This window comes from Podarcis bocagei (genome assembly GCF_964188305.1).
Source record: "Podarcis bocagei genome assembly, chromosome: 7".
Classification (NCBI taxonomy): Eukaryota; Metazoa; Chordata; class Lepidosauria; order Squamata; family Lacertidae; genus Podarcis; species Podarcis bocagei.
The window spans coordinates 33,771,302-33,794,367 of NC_138132.1; the positions used below are offsets into that span (position 1 = coordinate 33,771,302).

At 44.8% G+C, this 23,066-nt stretch overlaps 2 long non-coding RNA genes across 2 annotated transcripts in view; both read left to right on the plus strand.

The window, feature by feature from the left end:
• The window catches only part of LOC308590251, a 44,147-nt gene that overhangs the window by 14,866 nt on the left and 6,215 nt on the right, over positions 1 to 23,066 (plus strand). The gene's annotated exons all lie outside the window — the stretch shown is intronic.
• LOC308590256 lies at positions 4,526 to 6,916 on the plus strand. The gene is made up of 3 exons (XR_014009735.1): positions 4,526 to 4,574; positions 5,707 to 5,782; positions 6,876 to 6,916. It is a non-coding gene; the product is annotated as an uncharacterized lncRNA (long non-coding RNA).

The window sequence follows — 23,066 nt, forward strand, 5'->3', positions numbered from 1 at the left end:
TCGGTTCTACTAAACGTTGCATAAGAAGAGCCTTGCTGCTGGATGAGACTTATCTAGTCAAGCATCCTTTTGTCACAGTGGCCAACCAGATGCACCTCTGAGAAGCCCACAAGTGGGACAAAAGTACCATAGCTCTCTCCCCACTTGTCGTTCTCAGCAACTGGGATTCAGAGGCATATTGCCTCTGATAGTGGTGGGGAAACATAGCCATCCTGGAGAGTAGCCAGGGGTGGTCTGCAGCCTCTATGCATTTGTCTAATCTCCCTGTCCAAGTTGGTGGCCATGATTGCAACCCATTGTAGTTAATTCCACATTTCAACTACAAGTGCCTCACTTTGCCCGGAATCTTCCAATATTCAGCTTCGTGGAATGGCCCCAAGTTCTGGCATTAAGAGACAAAGAAGACAGCTTCTCTCTATCTGCCTTTTCCATAATAATGGAAAAGCCATGCCATAATAAGGTTTGTATATAACAGCCATCTGAAGAGTTATTGTGATTATATTGTAGGCACAAGTGCAAACTAAAGTAACTTTAGAAAAGGCATCATTCAGAACCTAGTCTGGACCATTTCCCTACCCAAGTCATTACTTAGCAGTAAAGCGGTTCCCACTGTCTCAATGTCCAGTTCCTGGAATCTAGATCCACTACAGCCTCCTCCTCTTCCTACCTCTCATTCATAACTTCTCACACCCTCCAGTCACCCGGATTGGTACATTTCTTAGGGTTGGCACAAAGATAACCCTTCCAAAACAGTCCATGGTCATCACTGAGGAGAGCCACCACCCAGATAATTTCCATAAAAGTAGGAAATCTGCCTGGTTAAACTTCTCCAGTTGATTTGACCTCTTTTTACAAGCAGAGTCATGGGGGGGGGGTCCTTGAGGGATTGACCAACTTTTCATACCAAGTGAGCCACAAGAGTCCTACAACATGGAACCATCAGGCCACACACTGCCTTGTTGCGGAGGAGCAAGGAGTGGTCGTTACCCCCCCCAGCCCTCATGCTGCCTTTCCCAAGCCAGATAAGTGAGGTGCCAGGTTTTAGGAAAGAGACACAAGGCTCTGACAAGGTCCTAGAGCCCTCCCAACTTCTTCCCAAAGCTGGAAAAGTGCTAACTAGGCTTTGAGGAAGACAATGGAGGTCTCTGGGACCATATCAGAGCCCTCATGCCTCCTTCCCAAAGCCAAGCGCTTAGTTTACCTGGCTTTGAAAAGGCAGTGTGAGGGCTGCCAAAAAGTTATTGAGGGCTGCATGTGGCCCTTGGCTAGTGTGTTGGACAGCCCTGATCACATACCCCCCAACATTTTTCCAATGAAAATAGGAACATTCTTTTCTATATCAGGAAGCTTCTCCCGCATTTGATCTCCCAAACACATAAGACATCATATACTCATCTACATCGGTCACCTTGAGCCAATGACAACCTCTCTACCTCGCCTACCTGACAGGGTTGTTGTAAAGAAAAAATGTGCAAGGGAAAGGATAGTGTGCAACACCTTCTACAGATAAAGGAACCAACATTCCCCTTGTTCCCCCAAAAACGGCTGGCTGCAGAAGCCTTGCAACTGAAGAATTTAAAGTGGATTGGTTACCTTTTCCTTCGAAATTATAGGAAGGGCTTTGTATGCCAGCTTCAACATTCCCTCCATTTGGTGTGGGTATCTTATTTTCTGGATAAACGGGACTCTGTTTTTACACCCAAACACCGCTTCTAATTGTTCTACAAGATGTGGAGTGTAGAAAAAAGAAAAAGCGAGACATTCTGGGATCAGAAACCAGAACGGCTTATGTAATTTCGTGACCATCCCTGGAACTTGGAGGGTATGTGATCCAGAAGAACCAACCTCCATCTCTCTACAATATATAAATTGAGGTGGGGGCACTGTTTTCTCCCCCAAAAGTGCATCGGTGAACATTTTGTGAAGTTCTGATTAGGAATAAGCAGACAAAACAACAACAACACAGTCTCTCTCTCAGATTTTCAGATGTAGGCTGAATTGAAAAAGAGTGAATGCAATTGTAACCTCAAATCATTTCTATATGGATTTTCCTTTCCTCATCTTCCTGGAATAAAACATGCCCTCCCCTGTGCTCTAAGCTGCATTGCTAAGCTACAAGAAGCTTAATATGAAAGAGGATGAAGGCAGCGGAGAGAAAGAGAGGTCCAGACGATGGAACACCAAGCTACGCTACATTGCCAGTCCCAACCTGCTCTGGATGTGTTTACTTTCTCAAAGTCCATCCATAATTCAACGGCTTCATTAATTCTCTCGCCAAGACGCAGCGCTTCTGACTTTCAAAAAGAAGCTCTCATCCCACTAATCGCCTCCTATCCCCGCTCCCTTTGTGAAGAGTGAGAGATTAAACGCAGCCTCTGTCACAACTCTGGGCTGCACGCGTGTGATTCACAAAGCACAAATCAAAGCGGCACACACATCCACACGCACGCAACCTTGAAACGCCGAGCAGTTGGCCAGGACAGAATAGAGGGGAACGGGTGCCAAAGGGCCTGGCGCAAAGCAGGCACATTCGGGAGCAGGAAGGAAGGAGAAAACAACAGTTGACTCCACAGTGCTCGGTGGCAAATCCACTTGCCATCGCAGCCCCTTTTAACTCTGAGATCACCGGTTGTGACCTACAGAAGCCAACTGGGAGAGTGCTGTGTTGGCATAACACGGAGGGAGAGCATGGCTCAGTTGCAGAGCTCATGCACTTAGGTTCAGTCTCTGGCACCTCTGGTTAAAAAGAGTTTACATAGTAGCCAAGTGTCGGGAAAGACCTGTCTCACCCTGAGACCCTGGAGAACCACAGACAGCCGGAGAAAGCAATTCCAGGCTAAGTAGAAAATTACCCAAACTGGTAAAAGGCAGCTTCCTCTTTGTAGGTCCTCTGCAGGAAGTTTAAAAGATAACCTTCATGGAATTTGGCAGGAGATCTTCACACAGCTCTGCTTGCCTGAATGTGAAATTCAAGGTGAATTTAGAAGGCCCTTTGTGGGCGAAACATCTGTAGGTGTTTTGAGGGGAATTAAAAGAACGTTGATAAGAGCAGCAGACTGTTTCAGCAGGGGAGGAGCAAGAGAAGAAAACCAGAGGTTAAGAGGGCATTCTTAGCACAACAGGTGGAGTGGGGAAGGGCTGTAGCTCAGTGGTGGAGCATCTGTTTTGCATACAAGACGTCCAAGGTTCAATCCCCATCATCTCCAGGAAGGACTGGGAACACACACACCCCGGCTGAAATACTGGAGAGCTGCTGCCAATCAGTGTAGACAATACTGAGCAATTGCATTGTTACAAAGGTTGGGCATCACCCTCACTCTGTGCAAAGCACTAGCAAGATTCCAGAGGTTCTTGCTGGTATTTAGCATCTGGTATGTTGAAAACCATAAAATCACTGAAAGAGTGCTGACTGATTAAAGAAAAGACTCCATTTGTTTCAAAACTCTAAAGTCAGGATGGTAGCTCAGTAGCAGAACATATGCACTGCATGCAGAAGGTCCCTAGGTTCAATCTTTGGCAATGGCAGATAGGGCTGGGAAAGACCCTCTCTTTAAAACTCATGTAGATCATGGGTGTGGGGGATAGGGGCAATCCAAGGTGTTTTGGGACCTGAGCTGAAATGTCCTGCTGTCACCTCAGCAATGGGCTTTGGGGGGGGGGGACTCAAGGAGAAGCCCTTGTGGAATCTCTGCCCCAACCCCGGGCAGAGGAGAGGGGTCTCCTGTCAGGCAGTGGGGCTTTGCTATTTCCTGGGCAGCCATTCCACCCGCCTCTTGAGCAGGCCAGCTCTTGGTGGGGGACTTTTTCCACCTGGGGACCAAACTCCCTTCTGGGCAACTCTCCACAAGTCAAATGCAAGTGGTAGGCGGGGCCAGAAACAAAAAGTGGGTGGAGCAACAAGTGTAAGTTTCACATTTGAAAAGTCAGCTAGTTTCTACTCTGTCCTCTATTCGGACAAGGAAGAGTTCAAGGACATACTCCCACTAGGCAAAAACACTTGTAATGCAAAGCAGGGCCTGTGAGGGGTGTGGCCTGTGGAGGGTAGGTGTGGCCTGGAGAGAGCTCACAGGGCCAGATAGAGACGTCTTGACAGAACTAGATGGAGCAATGGTCTGACTCAGGCTGTACACATGTTACCACCTACTCCAGCTCCAGCATACTCCCACTGCTGGTATTTGAAGCCAAGTACACATGATGTTACCCACAACCCAAAGGTATCCTGGAGCTTCTTGGAAAATACCACATTCTGGTTCCTAACCTGAAGCCATGGGAGGTCAGCACCAGCTTGCTGAAGCTCCTGGGAACCACACAAATACCTCCTTGTGCTCCATATTGGAAGAAAGGTGGGATAAAAATGTAATAGCAATGCTGATAAATAACTCATAAACTGGGGGTTTCCGGCTTCATGCAGTAGCTTTAAGGGACGACACTTCTCAATTATTGTGATTCTTTTTAATAAGGGGCCAAAACAATGACTTCCTGCTTCCCAAACATGATGCAAACATAATTCTTTTTTCACAGCTCCTGTTCATTTCACTGAGACTAGAACAGAAGTTCCCACTGGTTTATGCTCAGTGAATCTACATCTCTGTTCCCTATCCTTAAACTCTCTCCAGAAAGGGCTGCTTGTTCTCCTTTTTCATAGACCACGGTATTTTGTAGTCAGTATGTGTGAGCATGTCGCACCAGGTTTTCTTAATAACGCAAATTCCTCTTAAATTCTAAGGGGGAGAGTGCAAAGATAGCCTCATGAAGATGTGTGCTAATCAGTGATGTCTCCACCAAATTTGAGGAGCTTGTTTTATTTATACATTATATTTAAATCCCCCTTCACACACACCTGTCCTCTAAAGAGTACCAGGTAGCATACCTGGTTTTCCACTCCCTGTTCTATTTTCACAACAATCCTATGAGGTAGGTTAGGCAGAGGGTGGGGGAGTCCAAGGCCATCCAGAGGTATTCTTGCCTTACTCTAGATGTGAATGGGATCACCACAGTTCTGTGTACACATTAAACCTTTAAAGCACATTCAAAGCACATTCTTTCCCTCAAAGAATTCTGGGCACTGTACTTTACCCCTCACAGAGTTACAACCCTTAACAAACTACAAGGTCCAGGATGCTCTGAGAGAAAGAATGTGCTTCGAATGTGCTTTAAAGACATATTACTGTGTTTATTGTTTAACCTGACAAAGCAGAGTAAATGGGAGTGCTCTAGTTGTAGCTAGGAAGATGTGCAGAAATGTTAGGCTGCCCCCCACCACCACCACAGAAGCCCTAATCAAACCCAATAAAACCCACAATCAAATCAGGCAGCCGACCAGCGGACGGATGGTGTCTATTTAAATTTTTCATTAAAATTGTTTTCTAGCTCCGTTGAGCTTGAACAAAAGGAGTCAGTTCCTCCCCTTCACCACCCCTCCCTCCAACCTGGTCCCTCTCCTTTTCTCCTGCCTTTAATCGCAGCCCTGTTCATCGGGGATTAATGATTCTTCTTATCGGACTCCAGGAGAGATTTGTTTAAAATATCACCTTGCGAGACACCTCCAGAGCGAGGCATGAGCTGCCTATTATGGCTCCAGTCTCAGGAAAACGAGACAGCGAGGGGAGGAACCTGCCATGCTCCGACGGCGACAAAACCCTAATTTCCCATAAATTACTTTGGGCTCCTTTGAATTGCTTTTAAACAGCCATTTCTTTCTCCCAGGGGCTCCTATTGATGGGGGCAGATAATCTCGATTGAGGAGGAGACATGTGGAAATTAGTGCCTCCGTCTCTGTCAGGTGGGGAGGGTTCTTTTTTGTTGTTGTTGAAAGCACCAACTGTTCTCATACAAACTGAGGGGCAGATACAAGAAGTTAATAATGCTTGGAAACTGCAACATGCACACACAGGAAATTTCGCTACTTATCAAAATGTACCTCTGAAGTGGGGGGGGGGGTCCTCAAACCAAGCTGCAGGGCAACAGCAATCAGACTCTTCCCCCATCCCTTAATCCTTCCATCATATCCCCACTGCAGCTTGCACACAGGAGAAACTGCAAGCCTGATTTCTGCTGTGCTATAACGCCATCACTGCACATGGCCAAAGTGCAGAACTGCAGCTATCAGCCCAGCAGGTGTCACAAAGAGCCCATCAAGACGCATCTGCCCTATAAAGCTGCCCTCCAGGTATATTGGACTCCAACTGCCCAGCTTCTGTAGCCGGGGGTTCAGGATAAATCAGAGCTGTAGTCCAACATCATCTGGTGGCCACAATTCACACACCATACCTTTAAAGCACATTCAAAGCACTTTGTTTCCCTCAAAGAATTGTGGGTACTGTAGTTTACTCCTCACAGTTACCATTCCCAGCAACCCTTAACTAACTACAGTGCCCATAATTCTTTGAGGGGCAAATGTTCTTTGAATATGCTCTAAAGGGACAGTGTGTACACAGCCACCGTTTCCCCACTTCTATTGTCCTGTCTGGTGAAAAGGTTCCACCACTTGTGGTTTCCATTTTTGCTTTAGGCAAAATGCAGTGACACTCCCCCAAAAACAAAAGGGATGTCTGGGACCACATCAGAGAAACTGCCAAAATTATTTAAGTTTCCTTTGAAATTCCTCTGAGGAGAAGCTCTCAGTTAAATCCGCCAAATGAGAAACCTTCTATCTCTTGGCACAGCATGACAGCCCTGCAGGGTGGACACAGTTCAGTTTCTCTGCAAGTTGTAGTAGTGGAGGGAACGGTATTCTATTGTTAATTTCCTTGGTTTGATGCCGCTGAGTGTGTATACGAGCTTCCATGTCAGGAGGAACTCTACTTGCCAGCCATCCTCTTGGCACCTTATAAAAAGGAATCACAATAATTGAAAAATGTGGTCCTTCCTGCCAGTTCCGTTGTAGCTGCTGCATGAAAAGAGGGGGGAAATGAAGAGGAGACAAAGGCTTTGCTTGCAAGCATGACAACAGCGACATCCACATTACTTCACACACTTTCCCACTGCCAATCTTGGTCCTGACCTCCAGTGACCATCTCCAGATGTGTTCTTGAAGCATGAATGAGCTGATTCCTCCTAAGGCTCTTTCCATCTTAAGGTACATCCTTGGGGCTGTTTCACACATGACAAAGTGCAAACCCATATTTTTCACGAAGCATACTCTCAAAAGCAGGCATAGGCAAACTCAGCCCTCCAGATGTTTTGGGACTACAATTCCCATCATCCCTGACCACTGGTCCTGTTAGCTAGGGATGATGGGAGCTGTAGTCTCAAAACATCTGGAGGGCTGATGTTTTCTTCGGTGTTTGACTGAAAAAGTAGCACGCAGAGAAGGTTGACCAATTTGCGGGGCTAGTCAGTCACAGTGTCGGAATCCTTGGGCAACTGCTAGGGGCCCTGTCCAGCAATGTCCAATAAATTATGGGGGAAACAAAATGGTAGCCAGCAGGTGTCTGCCTCTCATTAGCTCTGCAGCTCCATGCAGTTGAAGAGAAAAACAGCTACTCTACAATGCTAGAAGTTAGCCTCCACACAAACAATCATAAAGAGGACCACCACATAGGAAGGGGCCCACCAAAGGAGCTTTGCCCCTTAAGGCTTTGAACTGTCCATATTATGGCTAGATGAGTCTATTTTCTTTGTCTATTGCTATATCATGGTTGATGTCCACAGCCATTTACAGCAGGGGTGATTTTCTGGAGCTGATGGGACTCCAGCTCCCACCACCTCCAGTCAGCAAGGGCAATGTTCAGGGATGATGACATCTGAAGGGCCACAGGTTTCATGATACTGGTTTACAGCAGAACAAAACCAAGCCAGCATGGCCCAGCAGGCGTGCAGTCTAAAGGCATAGCCTGTTTGTGCTTTCCCTCCGTTGTGTTTTTGTGACTAGGCTTGGAAGTCTTCTCCAGCTGTATGGCTCTTTACTAGCATACCTGCTGCAGAATGCTTCTCTCCTTTAGATCAAATGTTGGCAGGGCAAAAGGTGGGGGAGCCTAAGCTGTGAAAATGAGGCAGGTGCCCCCATTCTAAGTCCCACATCCTGTTTCCTCAAGTTCTCACTAACAAGAAAGGCACAAATACTGGGAATAAAGTCCACCCACTGATCTTTGTTTCTAATATCCAACACTCAATAACAGATATACTGCCTCTGAACTTGGAGGTTCCATTTGACCTCTCATGGGTTAACATCTCCATGGATGTGTCTTTTTTTAGGCCATCTAAGATCATATCTTACTTGGTGGGGAATTTCATAAGGAATTACACAATGTCTGAAGGAGTGTTTCCTACTGTCCTGTCATGACTCTGCCATCAATCAACTGCTCCAGGTGATCCTAGCACATCTGGAAACTGGTCCAATGAAATCAACTTCAAGGGCTGGCCCCTGATGAAGAGAAATCCTGTCACCCCTCCATAACCATTGTGGTTGCTTTCACAAATAGTGCTAATAATGTATTTTCATCTGGAAGTCATTACTTCCGAGCACTGTTGTTGGAGGAGAAAAAGTGTGGTGTTAACAGAACTGTTTTGAAATCAAACGTACATTTTAATCAGTCTAACTTCTTCTAGAACCAGCCTGAGGGGAAATCGAAAAGGTGACACCATGGAAATAAAAATAATCCAATAACTGGCAATTTGCTGCCCTTGAATGGCACGTAATATCTACCACCGGAGGCAGCTGTCTCCTATCTTATGGTAGGGCCGGCCCTAAATTTCTCGTTCAATTTACACACATATGAAATGTAAAACCTGACTAAAGTGTCCCTAGCAAACAGCCTGTGTCATGCAGCCTGGTCCTGTTGGCATGGAAACTATGCTTGCCTCTGTAACTCCTTCCATTTTCAGGATCATTGGAGCGAAGGATTCAGGATACACATGGCTCAGTGGAGAAATGCAGAAAAGCCAGCAAAGTTCCCTTCCCTTGAGACCAAGCTGCGAATTGATCCCTGTGCCTTTGGGGAACTGGGAATGTGTTCTGAAGGCAGGCAGATTAATATGGTGTGGAACTTAAATCTAGAATCCCTCAATGGCCATCAGGTCCCCATGTTCTGTGGATAACATCAGTGCATTCTGCAACCAATAATTCTGCTGCAGCACAGAAAACCTGCAGAAAATTGTACAGTGGTACAGAACTCAGCTTCCTGAGTACAGTAGTTCAGCTTGCATGTGAAAAACAAAAGGAAGTGCACAGGCAGATTTCCAGTGGCTGGGGGAAAGGCAGTTCCATGTCTTGCCTATTCCCATGCAAAGCAAAATGTAGGGTACGTTATGCAAAATAAGGGAATTTATGCAAATTTTTCTCTTGCAATATTGACAGTGATACATTGAGGTCTTCTGCGATCAGGGGGAATGTGTGAGAGGAGGCAGGCAAATTATTTACAAGAAATCAAGAGAAGGCAGTCTAGACATCCCTAATCTAAGGTTATACTGGGAAGCTGGTCAACTTCACCAGTTGCAGCCTGTAAGCAAAAACTGTTCTTATGTGCTTTGGATTGCAATGAAATACTCTCCTAAATCTCCCAGATTGCAAGCTTTTCGCTTTGGCCTTCTTTCCCCACAGATGTTCCATGACCTGGGAAATACTTTCCTCACCACCACATTACAGACATGGGGGAGATGGCAGAGGGCTCTGGCTCCTTCACCCTCCCCTCTACACCCCTATTTAAATCACCCAGGGTTCTCTAAACCAGAGCACTATAATCAATTTCTGCGAATGGGAGGAGGTGGGAACGACTCAACCTGGTGATTTGCTTGAACACAACAAGCCTCAATCCCCAGAGCAACTCTCTCTCCCAGAACTGGAGAGATGCTGGCTTCTGATGTTCCAGCTCCACAGTTTTGCCCACCAAATCAGCTGAACAGAGAACTTTCATAAGCCTCAGTGTGCATTTGAAACCGGATGTAGGAAAGGGCTAGTTTCAGAATTACACCACACACTGTTGGACAATAAATTTGGCAATTTCCAAGTTTATGGACTGTTTCAGAAACTGAGTTGGAAGACTCCTCGGATTCCACTTGGCTCTCCTTATGGACGACTGCACTCTTTAAATCCATTTCAGTCACAGATCATGAGGCATCCTTAAAAATATAGGGAGGTGATATAGCTTTTAGAAAGCATATGGCTCCCTTGTTACAACAGCTCTATCAGCTACCAGTCTATTTCAGGGCAAAGTTCAAAGTGGTGGTTATGACCTATAAATTCCCAATTCAGCTTAAGCCCAGGCTATCTGAAAGGCCATTTTCCCTAAAGTGAACTAACCCGGGCTCTGAGATCTTCTGGTGTGGCCCTTTTCTTAGTCTCTTCCTTCTTTGGCGATCACTCGTAGCCGAGTAAGATTGTCTTCCATGAACACGGTTTTAACAGTGAGTCCATAAGTGACTGTGAAGGCCAATTCTGGATCCACACATCTTTCTACAGTGGGGACATAGGTTTATGGGTGGAAGTTGATCATGGTGAGGGTTTGCCAAACGTGCCTTCCTCTTAGCACATTTCTCCCTTTCATCCTGAGTTTGAGTGTCTTCAAAGCCCATGACACCTTTCGTAAAAGCTGTTCTCCAATTGGAGCACTCTCAGGCCAGTGTTTCCCAGTTGTCAGTATTTATACTACATTTTTTTAAGATTTGCCTTGAGAGAGTCTTTAAGCCTCTTTTGTTGACCACCAGCATTACGCTTTCCATTTTTAAGTTCAGAATAGAGTAGTTGCTCTGGAAGACAATAATCAGGCATCTGCACAACATGACCAGTCCAGTGAAGTTGATGTTGAAGATCATTGCTTCGACACTGGTGATCTTTTCTTCTTCCAGTACACTGGCATTAGTTCACCTGTCTTCCCAAGTGATGCATAAAATTTTTCGGAGACACCATTGATGGAATCTTTCGAGGAGTACCATCACACTCACAGGCACACTTGGTGGGGATGTGGGAATAGGACTTCTTGCTCCCAAGCTTTGGAACTCCCTATTACTACTATTATTTTTACTGCATGGTTATTATGATATTTATTTATATCCCGCCTTTTCCATAACAAGGGACTAAAGGTGGCTTACAGCTAAAACAGAAATAGCTAAAAACACTGGGGGTGGGCAGGAGGAAGCAATCGTTTAAATAATAAACATTAATAGACTTAGTGTGTGTGTGTTTGTGTGTGATCTATTAAAACTTATCAATCATTACAATAAAAAGCATCACAGCACCGACCAGAGCCCGGGAAGGTTTTTATGGGGGAATGGGGACTATCAGATAGCCTAAGCCATATAGGGCTTTATATGTCATAACCAGCACTTTGAATTGAGCCCAGAAACAGATCATAGCTGGTAGAGCTGCTGTAACAAGGGGGTTGTGTGCTTCCTATAAGCAGCCCCATCCAAAAATACTACTGCAGCTCTTTGATCCAGTTGAAATTTCTGAGCACTTTTCAAAGGCAATCCCACACAGTGTACGTTACAGTAATCCAAACTTCCTAGAGAAGTTAGAATGGCTCCCTCCTCGTTGTCCTTGTGCCAGCAGGTAGTCTTATTACCGCTTTTAAGGAAAGGGTTTTTGATAGTGCTGTATATTTACTCTTTGCATTTTAATAGATTTGTGTGTGTTTTTTAATATTATTTTAGTTCTATTACAGTTTACTTACTATTATATATATTTTAGCTAGCTGTATTTTATCCATGTCTTTTTAAATTTTTGTGAGCTGCCTTCAGTCGTGGTTCTTCAGTCGTGGGGTATAAATGAACAAAATAAAATAATAATGAGGATGAGGATGAGGATGCTTCACTGATGGTCCTTAACCCTAGTAAGACAGAGCTTTATGAACTTACCATTCTCATCCAGCTGCTGGAGAGGCTGCAACCATTGGGGCTCCTGTCTCCACATGTGGTGATATTGCTCATATCAAGCTCCATTTTCATTCATATTTCCCGAATTACGAGCCAAACAGTTTCAAAACCTACCTCCTTTGCTCCCCATCCCCCCTCTATTTTTCACTGGCCCAAAATTGCTGCACAAAAATCTTTCTATATTTCTCCTCGTAGCAACCAGAATGACAGTGGCAGGAGGCTGGTAAATGCCTTCTGACTTCTCTGTTAACAACTGGTATACGTGCATTTGGCACCTGGCTTTAATAGAAGGTTTACACACCATAGGTGCTTTCCTTAAGGTCATGCCAAACCTAATGTGTTTGACAGTCTGGTTCCCCTGTTTGACTTTTATTAATGTGACAATCAAAGGTTCTGACCAGTGGTGGACCTTGGGGACTCAAATTTCAGCAGTGCCCTGCGCAATGCCAAAATTCAGTGCCCCCTTGCTTCTCACACTCTATTCTAAATAATAGTTGTGGCATTCCCTGCGGCACCCCCCAAGGCGCCATGTCCAGTGTACCTGAACCAGTTGCACTACTCTAAATCCATCTCTGGTCCAACCTCCTGATGCTCATACAGATTTCTAGACAGTCTGTAATGCCATCTTCTACTTACCTTTGACCCTCCCCCCTTTGTATGCCATATTTGCTATAACAAAGAATTTGTTCATTTGTTTTTAGGTTTACAGTTTGAGTCAATAAAAAATAATAAAACTTTGGGGGGGAATAAATATTTGCAATTATTTCTAAATTAGCATACATGTGAATTAGCATATGCTAATTTTATGCAAAACTGTGATTTTGTGTTCCAAAAGTGAATACCTTCACTCACCTCCTCAGCATTGGATCGAGCCCCTTCCCTCTAATGGGACATTTCTGAGCTGACTTAACTAATATCTGGCTCTTAAGTCTCTTGTCAGGGAAATTCATTGAGGAAACGGTGGAGATTTTCAGGCCCCATTAACTTCATATTTATGGCCTTTTCTCTCTTCGGCAATTCGGGTCAGACTCAGCCTCCTGTCAGTCTGTCATATTACCCGCTGATGAAGGGTTTCTCTCCCCTCCAATGCTGCCCGGCAACTCTCCAAAGGCCTTGGAGCCAAGCTGGCATTTCTTCACAGACCTGCGTGAAAAACCATCTGTCTGGCATGTTCAGCAGGCCATGCCCGGGAGTGCTAGAGCCACTGTAAATGGGATGGAAATTATCTCCTCTCACTGGTCATTAATAAATATGACCCTCTCTTGGTCTAGCTGTGAAACAGGAGAGTAAGCATCTTACCACAGAGTGGCTCTCTATGCATTATCTTTTTCTTTTTCTAAAATAGTTAGCCATCTTCATGTTTTCCAACTCTTCTCTAAAACAGTCTTCCTCAAGCTTTGTACCTTCCCGTGGTCATGGGCAACAACCCTCACCAGACTGAGTTTCAGTAGTCTAAAACATCTGGAGTACACCAGGTTGTAGAAGCCTGCTCTGAAAACACAAGACAACTTACTTTTTCCCAAAACAGTCTTGTATTTTCAGGTCTTTACCAAAGCTAATATTTCCAGGAGTGGTTTCCTTCATGAAAGAGGAGGCAGATACTAGCAAATTTGGATATTATTTTTATAGACCAGGAAATATACGCAAGTCCCTCTTCATGGAAGGATTATGTGCACATTCTCCATGAAGCTTGGTGAATGTGCACAATGGTCGGTTGTTATTATGCACATTCATATTTTGCTCGAGTAAAGGGGTTCCCAAACTGTGGTCCACAGACCACAGAAGCTTCATTCAGGCATATCTGTGCAGAATATGTATAATCTGAAATCTATAGAATTCTATGGAATTCAACTTAGAATACCATGTAAGAAATTAAAAAAGAAAGAGAGGTTGGATGACCATCGGACAGGGATTCTTTACCTATGATTCCTGCTTTCCCTGGAGTCCATGAACCACCATTTGGGAACCACTGGTCTATGTTCATTGGATACCATTTTCAATCAAGATGGTGGACCACACCATTACCCAATCTGACATGACAGTGCATGAGATGGAGTAACAGGTTTTGGTCTACATATGGGTACTGTTGGACACCATACAAAGGGACTGGATTGGCAAGCTTGCTCTCATATATCCTACTCCCCCCCACACAGATACAGAAACACCCAAAAATGGAAGGGACTAAGAGCATCATGCAGATTGACCCCCCCCCCAAGCTACAACAATATCCTCTCTTTAATTCAAAGAAAGGCTCCCAGCTTCCTTTCATCTTAACCAAGGCCCTCCTCAAGTCAAACTTAGCATTGCAGCAATCCATAGCTTGGTTTGCTTTCTTCTTTTTCAAAACCCTGACTAACATTGATCCTAGTAATTCATTCATTTGTTTCAAAGTATGAAACATTTTTTCCAGATTCAAAGATGACAAAAAAGCATGTTTATAGTTCATCAGCTGCCATGTAATCCATTACACTTGCTCCTTTGTAACAAATATGAATTCCCCTCTTCTCCTCTCCCCTTGCACAGCCATTCAGTATTCAAAGGCAAGCTGTACAAAATTGAACTATCAGAGCCTCTCCAGGTTTGTTGATTTTGGAATCCCTTGAATTCCTGAGCATCCCAATGTTCTCTATATCTGATTATCATTATGGCTATGGAGCCTACATTTTCAGAGGCAGAAAATGGAGTTGGAGAACAACTGTAGCAACTGTGGCTGATTTGTGGAACATGTGAATGGCTTAGGCTATTGACATGACTCTACCTGAGTGTCATCTCTCACTTCATAAAGCCCACTTGGTTGCTTAGTATATAGCAAAGCTGGGAGACAGCTTGAACCCCTTTGGGAAGCCTTGTTTCTCTCAGGAGCCAAACTTCCAGTTTCATCCCTCTCTGACTAGTACAACTTTGGTGCTCCTGAGCTGTCGGGCTGGCTTGAATTACGCTTGCTGCTGTGTAACTGGAAATTAATGGCAAAGCATTTTACACAGCCCTCCACAGATTTTTATTTTTTTTTCTACCTGTAAACTCTGGAACTGTTTTATTGTGCATTGTTAGGAAGTGAAAAATGACATTCTGGCAAAGGGCAGCCTTGAAGCACCTCCAAGGACTATCATAGCTCTCAGCGTATGCCGGGAAAGGCCTTTCAGATCTCGCAAATAGGTCTCAACTGTCATTGCAGCTCCAAATTTGGTTTCAGGTCTGAATGCCTGAAAGTGTTTTCTGTATTGTCAGTGGTGGCACTAGGAAAAATATTGGTTTTGGAGGAGAGGGGAAGAAGTATGTTCTGGCTGGCTGTGTCACTCCTGCATAAAAATCTGTAAAAAGCTCATTGGCCCATTGAGCTGCAGCAGTTCTACCAGTGATATAGTGGTAAATTTTGAAGTAGAGAAGCTCATAACGACAGCCCTCCCCCCCCCCCGAGTCATGAGTCCAAAAATGCAGCCAGCCCAGCCGTGTGGCTCCATTATGAAGGGGGGCTCAATACACTGCATAATACCTAATTTACAAGGATTACCATAATTGCAATACTATGTATACCTTCTTGGGAGTAAGCTCCTATTTCTGACTGCATACGCTCAACTTGTAAAAAGCTCCTGTTTATACGATAAGCCCCTCTTTACCCTAGAAAGAAATAGTGCAGAATATGTTGATCAAAGCTAGACTAGCAATTACATTGCCATGCAGGAGCTGTCCATGGTGCTGGCTCCTCAGTTCCAATCTCTAAATATGCACCCTTTGGAACTGCTGGTTCAACATGGCTCCATTCAGAATCTCAGGGGAACAGTGGTAAATCCTGAAGTGCTGGAACTCATCATGACAAGTCCCATATTTCTGCCCACAAGGACAGTCTAGAAAAGCAGCTTTGTTGGTACCCATACCAAACAGCAGCAGTACAGGGCACAACACCCAGTTTACTAGAATCAAAATGGCTGCAATGTTATGCATTGTTTCCTGGGAATAAGTGGTCCTTCCTTCTGGGTGCAAAAGTTCAACTGGTAAGACACACTGAGCTTTAACAAAACAAAACAAAATGTCTGCCAGCTGAACTGCAGCCTTTAGCTTTTCATCAGGAATGCAAAAGATCTTGCAAAATAGTATTCCCATTTAAATTGCTAGCATGCCTCTGTTTGATTGCTTTCCTCATTTTCTGACTTGCTCTATGTGCATCTGCCTCAAAAAGGGATGGGCAAATATGTCAATTTTAGTCTCTCATTTTTCCAAGTTTAAATTCAGTTTGTCACATTTCCATAACAGTTTACAATATATATATTTTTCAAAGGCAGTGCACATTTCCCCTATTGCACATACATGTTTTTTATGCAAGTTTGCTCCTCACACAACACTTCTTGCAAGAAATTTTCTGGCATATAATGCATTTTTGTATGCACTTTCTCCTATTATATATGCATTTCTCTATTTCTTGTTCAGGAGTGCACACTTGTCCAATTTCAAAGCCTGGGAGGAGGCAGTCACGTGTGTCACCCTTAGGCCTTGGGGGGGTTCCCCTTGCTGCCCAGCAAGCCTTCCTACCTCCCAGGTCCAGCAACTTGTCCTTCCATCAATGGAGCCATCAACTCCTTAGTAATCTCCAGCTCTATGGACTCAACCTACTCCCTGAACTGACTGGACCAGGATAGATAGAAAAAGTGAAAAGAGATTGCTGCTCGGATGGGAATGTGTTCCCAACCCATTTCAGATGGATGCCATCCATTTGTTTCTGAAAGTTGCAGTCTGCACACTGGATAGTGGGGTCGGTGCGGCACCCACCTACCCCTGCACTGCTATTGCCGCTGCCCATTTTTTTGCTGTCACAAATGCTAGATCCCCAAAGAATACAGGCAAGGCAGCTGGAGGAGCTGCTGTTTCATGCTCCAGCTCCTTCCACCTCAGGCCATCCATGCTTCGGAATTCTATCAGCTCTGTAATGACTCTATTACAATGCTGAGCCATGTGCTCACAGCAGCTCCCACAGGTTGGAACACAGAAAGCCAGAAAGGAGTTTTGCAGGAGAGGGGGGAGATTGCTTGCATCTGGGGCCTTATCTGTCGGCATCTGAACTCCATTGCCTCTCTTCATGCTCTGCAGAAGGGCCATCAAAGAATACAGGGTTCAGTGCCAACAGGCCCTTAGCACTATTCTGGAATACTTAGGGCGGGAGATTAGAACTGCCTTTAAAATTTAGCTTCCTCACCAGTGTGAAACACCCCTGCTTTGGAAGTAACCAGTCACTTCCCTTTTTAACACACACACACACACACACACACACACACACACAATTAGAAGGCAAGTACTTCCAGGTCAAAGGGCCAGGATTCCAAGAATTTTTGTTACAGATTAGGGAGTGGAAATCTGTTTCATTTATAATATATAACAATGTACTTTCCATGCCACACACAGAAACCCAATCATTTCCACCTCTGAAGAATTTTAGTTCCTGGTAGAGGGTTAGCAGACTGTGGCGGCTGCAGTGGGAGGGGGGAGAGCTATGGAATGGAGTAGACTGTCTGGCATAGAACTAATAGTTATTATCTACATTAAACACCACGGCTGACAGGTCGGAATTAATTTCTGTGCGGCAAGAGATGAAAGTCCCCCATTTTTCAAGGACATCTACACCATGCAAGCTGGCTAAAGAAAAATAACTTAAACGTGATTAAAAATGATCTCCATTTTATTAAAAATAATTCTAATTTATCTCTTCCACTGGTCCCCTGTTTCCTGGGAATAAATTCTGGGAACTGGAGGGAAAGGAAACCAGAGGGAATCTGAGTGCATTCGCCATCTCACAATACAGTCCATCATGTTTCATAGCCAGATTACACCAGTTTGTAATGATGAAGACAGAGTCAGAGAATGCCAGCTTTCCAAAACCTGGTGCCCCTCCTGTGTGCATAGTGAGTATAACTCAATAAGGTCTAGTTGTACTGAAACCCTACAGGCTAAATTATCTTCTTTTTAATTTCCTTTTTCTCCAGCTATGTTCACACAGACACTCAGCAACCCAAATACAGTCCATCAGATCTGTGTTCTGTCTATTTACACACCACACACAGGTTGTTGACCTTTCCCTGACCATTTGTCTATGGAAAAATGATGCAGCATTAGTATCCCAATCCACTAACAGGGGCTGGGGTAATAAACACCCCATTGGCAAAATCCAATGCAATTCTGGGGTATTTTATGTCACATGTGGTTTTTCATTTCCAGAATGACAACATTAAGGCTGAAATTTGGGGGTCGTCGTACAGGTGGCAATTTGGGACTGCCTTGTAGGTCTACTTGTGTGTAAACTTCACAATGGAGGACTACTCTGTAGGTCTACTTGTGTGTAACCTGCATAATGAAAGGTGTGCCTGGGGTAAGTTTTTCACTCCAGAAAACTGGTTGGAGGTTAAAGGTTGAATCATCAGCTCTCTTTTTTGCTGAGTTAATGCAGAAAGACAAAAATGTATTTATCTCACTCTCCCTTCAATGCAAGAGCATAACCCATGGGCAGGGGGAATGAAGCTTCTAACAAACTGCTACTGGCAACCCAATTGAAGCACCCATCACAGGCTTGGGAATGGCACAAATGGAAAGATAAGCAACAGCATAGAGAGGCCAGCTGAATGCAGTAGCAAGTGGCTGCTTCTAGCCAGACATACACACCTCCTCCATTCTCTCTCTCTCTCTCTCTCTCTCTCTGTGTGTGTGTGTGTGTGTGTGCGTGCGTGTGTGTGTGATTGTAGCTCTGGGCCATTTGCAAAACAGAACACTCCATCACAAACAACAAAGTAATGAGATGGGGCAGGGAGTTGCATTTTGTGGTGCATCAGTATCTGGTGTTTTTGTTTCCTGCTTTAACTGATTGATTTAGTAGATTCCTAGAGCTGTTTGCCTGGCATCAGAGCAAAAATGAGTGTTCTTTGTTTCTCTGCAATCTCAGAGTGTGTGTCTGCCACTTTATACATGGGTGCCAACTCCCTGGGGCCCTGGATGCCCGAGTATTCACAAAATTCCCCATGCAGGGGCTGGGCACCCACAGATTTCAGTGCCAGGGACATGCACACTGCATGGCACCCATGCCCCCAAGCACCCACAGTTGCAGGGCCAAGTTGGCACTCCTGCCACCCACCCACAAGTGAACATTACAGCCACCAAGTCCTAGCATTCAAAACAGTGCTTTGTCGGGTCTTGTTTGCCTGAGACCTTGCTTGGTGGGTTTATTTGGGTGTGTTAGAAAGGGAGAAACAATGTTGATATTTTGCAGAGAATAATAATAATAATAATAATAATAATAATAATAATAATAATAATTTATTTATACCCTGCCCATCTGGCTGGGTTTCCCCAGCCACTCTGGGCGGCTTCCAACAAAACACTAAAATACAATAACCTATTAAACATTAAAAGCTTCCCTAAACAGGGCTGCCTTCAGATGTCTTCCAAAGGTTTGGTAGTTATTTTTCTCTTTGACATCTTGCGGGAGGGCGTTCCACAGGGTGGGTGCAACTACCGAGAAGGCCCTCTGCCTGGTTCCCTGTAACTTGGCTTCTCGCAGTGAGGGAACTGCCAGAAGGCCCTTGGCGCTAGACCTCAGTGTCCGGGCAGAACGATGGAGGTGGAGACGCTCCTTCAGGTATACAGGACTGAGGCCGTTTAGGCTTTAAGGTCAGCACCAACATTTTGAATTGTGCTCGGAAACGTACTGGGAGCCAGTGTAGGTCTTTCAAGAGTGGTGTTATATGGTCTCGGCGACTGCTCCCAGTCACCAGTCTAGCTGCCGCGTTCTGGATTAGTTGTAGTTTCTGGGTCACCTTCAAAGGTAGCCCCACGTAGAGCGCATTGCAGTAGTCCAAGCGAGAGATAACTAGAGCATGCACCACTCTGGCAAGACAGTCTGCGGGCAGGTAGGGTCTCAGCTTGCGTACCAGATGGAGCTGATAAACAGCTGCCCTGGACACAGAATTGACCTGCACCTCCATGGACAGCTGTGAGTCCAGAATGTCTGCCGCTTTATACATAGCACCCACCATGGGTGCCAACTCCCTGGGGCCCTAGGTGCCCAAGCACTCACAAAATTGCATTTGGAAAGAAATGCATTTGGAGAGAAAAAAGGGGGTTTCCTCAGGAGTGCCCAATTGATGTCCAGAGCTCTGATGGGACTGTTAGCCAGTGGGGGCAACTGAGGCAATTCTCTATGCCAAACCTGCACCCAAAAGTGAGGGCAGGAGCACCCCTGCCTTCATGGCATGGGAGTGAGGAATTGAGGGCGCTTCAGTGCTGTGCAAATAGATGCTTGCTGAAAGTATTGCTCTGCTATGGGTGCAGCTGCTGACATTAGCACCCATTCATCCATCCATCAATTCAAGCAGCTGTGAACTTGCACAAGGCGACCCCACCTCCACTGCCCCCTTCTCAGTGCCAAAAGGCAGGGATTTTGCCCTTTCCTAGGAACATAAGAAGAGACTGACTCCTGCATCAGGTCCAGCATCCTGTTCTCATAATGGACAGCCAGATGTGCCGCTGGGAAACCTGAAAGCAGGACATGATCAAAACAGCCCTCTCCTCACTTGTGTTCCCCAGCAACAGGGTGTACAGAGACATACTGCCTCGGATACTGAAGGTAGAACACAGGCACAATGGCAAGCTGCCATTGATAGTCTTATCCTGCCAATCTCTCCTTCCTCTGTTACCATGGTGCATCCACCAGTAACTTCACCTTCAAGACTGGTGCAAGACAATTTGCTGCCAGAGACGAAGGCAAAATGGCAGTCCCTCCCCGTTGCACATACGGAAGCCAACTAAACTTGAAGTTGGATTCAGGGCAGCATCCTCTGCCACACGTGAGGCCGTGGGACAGATAAGAGGGACCAGGAGAGGCAATGGCTGGGGGTTTCGGGAGGAATAATCCCCTGAGGTGGTTTCCTCCCTCAGCCTAATGGTAGGGCCGTCCTTACTGTTCCCTTTGTGAACTGCCCAAGTGACCTCTCTCCTCTTAACAAAGTCATTCACATTTGGTAAAAACCACAATCAACAGACCGTCCTCTCAGCCAAAGGTGGCTCAGAGTCTCTTGGGGCCACTGCTTTGGTTGCTTTCTAGCATCCCATTGGCAGGGCTGGGATGCAAATTGACTGCACTGACGGGACCCATGCAGAGCCCTCTTCTCCTGCCGTTCCCCATCTGCGGCCTTCCACAATTGATGGCGCCAATAAACTGAACTGGCAATGAAAAAACAGGCCTGTCTCCCCCAATTAGTGGTGTGGGACTGAGATTCCACTGGAGCAAACTGTCGGGGACAGGGCGATCGATAGTGACATGCAGGAGCATCTGGGCATCTTCAGGAGTCTGACAGTGACTTCAGCATGAGCTCTGTCCCTCCCTTCCCCCCCCCCTTCTCCTTTCTCAGTCCTTGGTGACCCAAAAGCAAAAAGCAGAAGCTGTTTGCAAAACAGGAGGACTGTGAAACTGGACTTCAGCTTTCGTCAAAAACTGACAAAGTGGATCAATTCTTTGTTTTTCTCCTTTCTCTTATTTCTTTGCAATCCTATGTCTGGGCCTTTATTATGGTCCAGAGATTGTAAACTCATAGGGGAGATAGAGGGTTGATTGAGGACCCTGGGTGAGAGAAAGGGAAAATTTGGTATCCCAGGATAAGAGGCTGGGAGGAGAAAGGAAAGATCCCAGGTGAGAGCTGGGAGGAGCTATTGTGCTCTGTGGATGCTAAGGGCCAAGAATTACTTTTACGAGAGGACTTCATATTTTACTTATTTGATTTGTATCTTCTGTAGTTGCAATTTTACTGTATTATGGGAAAATTAATAATAATAATAATAATAACAACAACAACAACAACAACAACAACAACATCTTGCAAATTATTCCCTTGTCAAATATTCACCACATAGCCTTTGAATGTTCATATTTTTGCTGAATATCATTTCAAGATCATCTGATGTGCAGATCTATTGGGAAACTATTAGACATGGACAGATTTTTCTCTTTTATTAAGTCTGGAAATTCATGTAGCTTTCCCTAACACAATGCAGTTTTGTACATCATTTTCACTAACATATGCATTCGCTATTCAGAGAAATTTGCATTTCAAAAGGCAGTTGTGTTTCAGTTCCCTTATCTATTTGGAAAGTGTGAATTAGGTAGTTTTGCATTAAAATTTGAACAAAATTAATTGCTTCATCATCCCCACATGGCTGTTTGATTCCTGTAAAGGGGCTATGGGTACCAGCACAAAATGGCTGCCATAGGAAGCAGAAATAGAGAGGTGAAAATATTCCATACCAGTGAGTAATGTCGCAGAAAAATGACTGTCTCCTCACTATTATCTTTTAGGAGAAATTTAATATTATTCCCAATTACCCAGGCATTTGATGGTTGAAAGTTCTGTCCCTAGCATTCCTGAAATTATTAGTTTGAGAGTAGGTGGTTGCTTTTAGGAGTTTTTAAATGTTTTTAGAAGATTGTTACTAGCTGCTTTCTAGCCATTTTAATTGTATTGTTCTAGTATTCACATGTTTTCCATCTTATGTAATTTCCATTAATGTAATTAATAGATAATAATATCATGCTTCCTATAATACCATTAGAACAGTGTGGCCCACTCTTTCTCTGATTGAAAAATAGGGTGTCACACCCACTGTCCCCCTCAGCTATGTGGTTCTCTGGCCCCACCCTCAGATCCACCTCAGCTTCTGTGTAACAACTTATCTCTTTCTCTAAGGCAGTGGTTCTCAACATGTGGGTCCCCAGATGTTGTTAGACTACAACTCCCATCATCCCTGAGCTCTGGACTTGCTAGCTAGGGGTGATGGGAGTTGTAGTTCAACAACATTTGGGGACCCACAGCTTGAGAAAGGCTTCTCTAAGGTGTGCAGCCCTCATCTCAGTTGCCGCTTGGTCTTTTAAGCTGTCTCTGTCTGCTGCCACTGCAGATACCAAGTAGCTGAATGATTCTCACCTCTAGCATAGCTAGTCTGGTGGCACATGTGTACAAGGCAACATTTTTCAAATTTTACTCTTAAAAAACTATTGATTTTCAAGTATAACAAAATTAAGAAAACAACAATAACAGTTATTTCCAACCCAGCCCCTCTCCAAAGTACAGAGATAGCATAAAAGAATAATTTGATTCATTTGAATCAAGGTTTAAAGTAATGCCATACAACAAGACTAGATCAAACAAAAGTGTCGTTCCACAGTGTCCCATGAGGAGCTGGGGATTTCATTGGTAACAAAAGGAATGAAAGGTTTTATGATAATT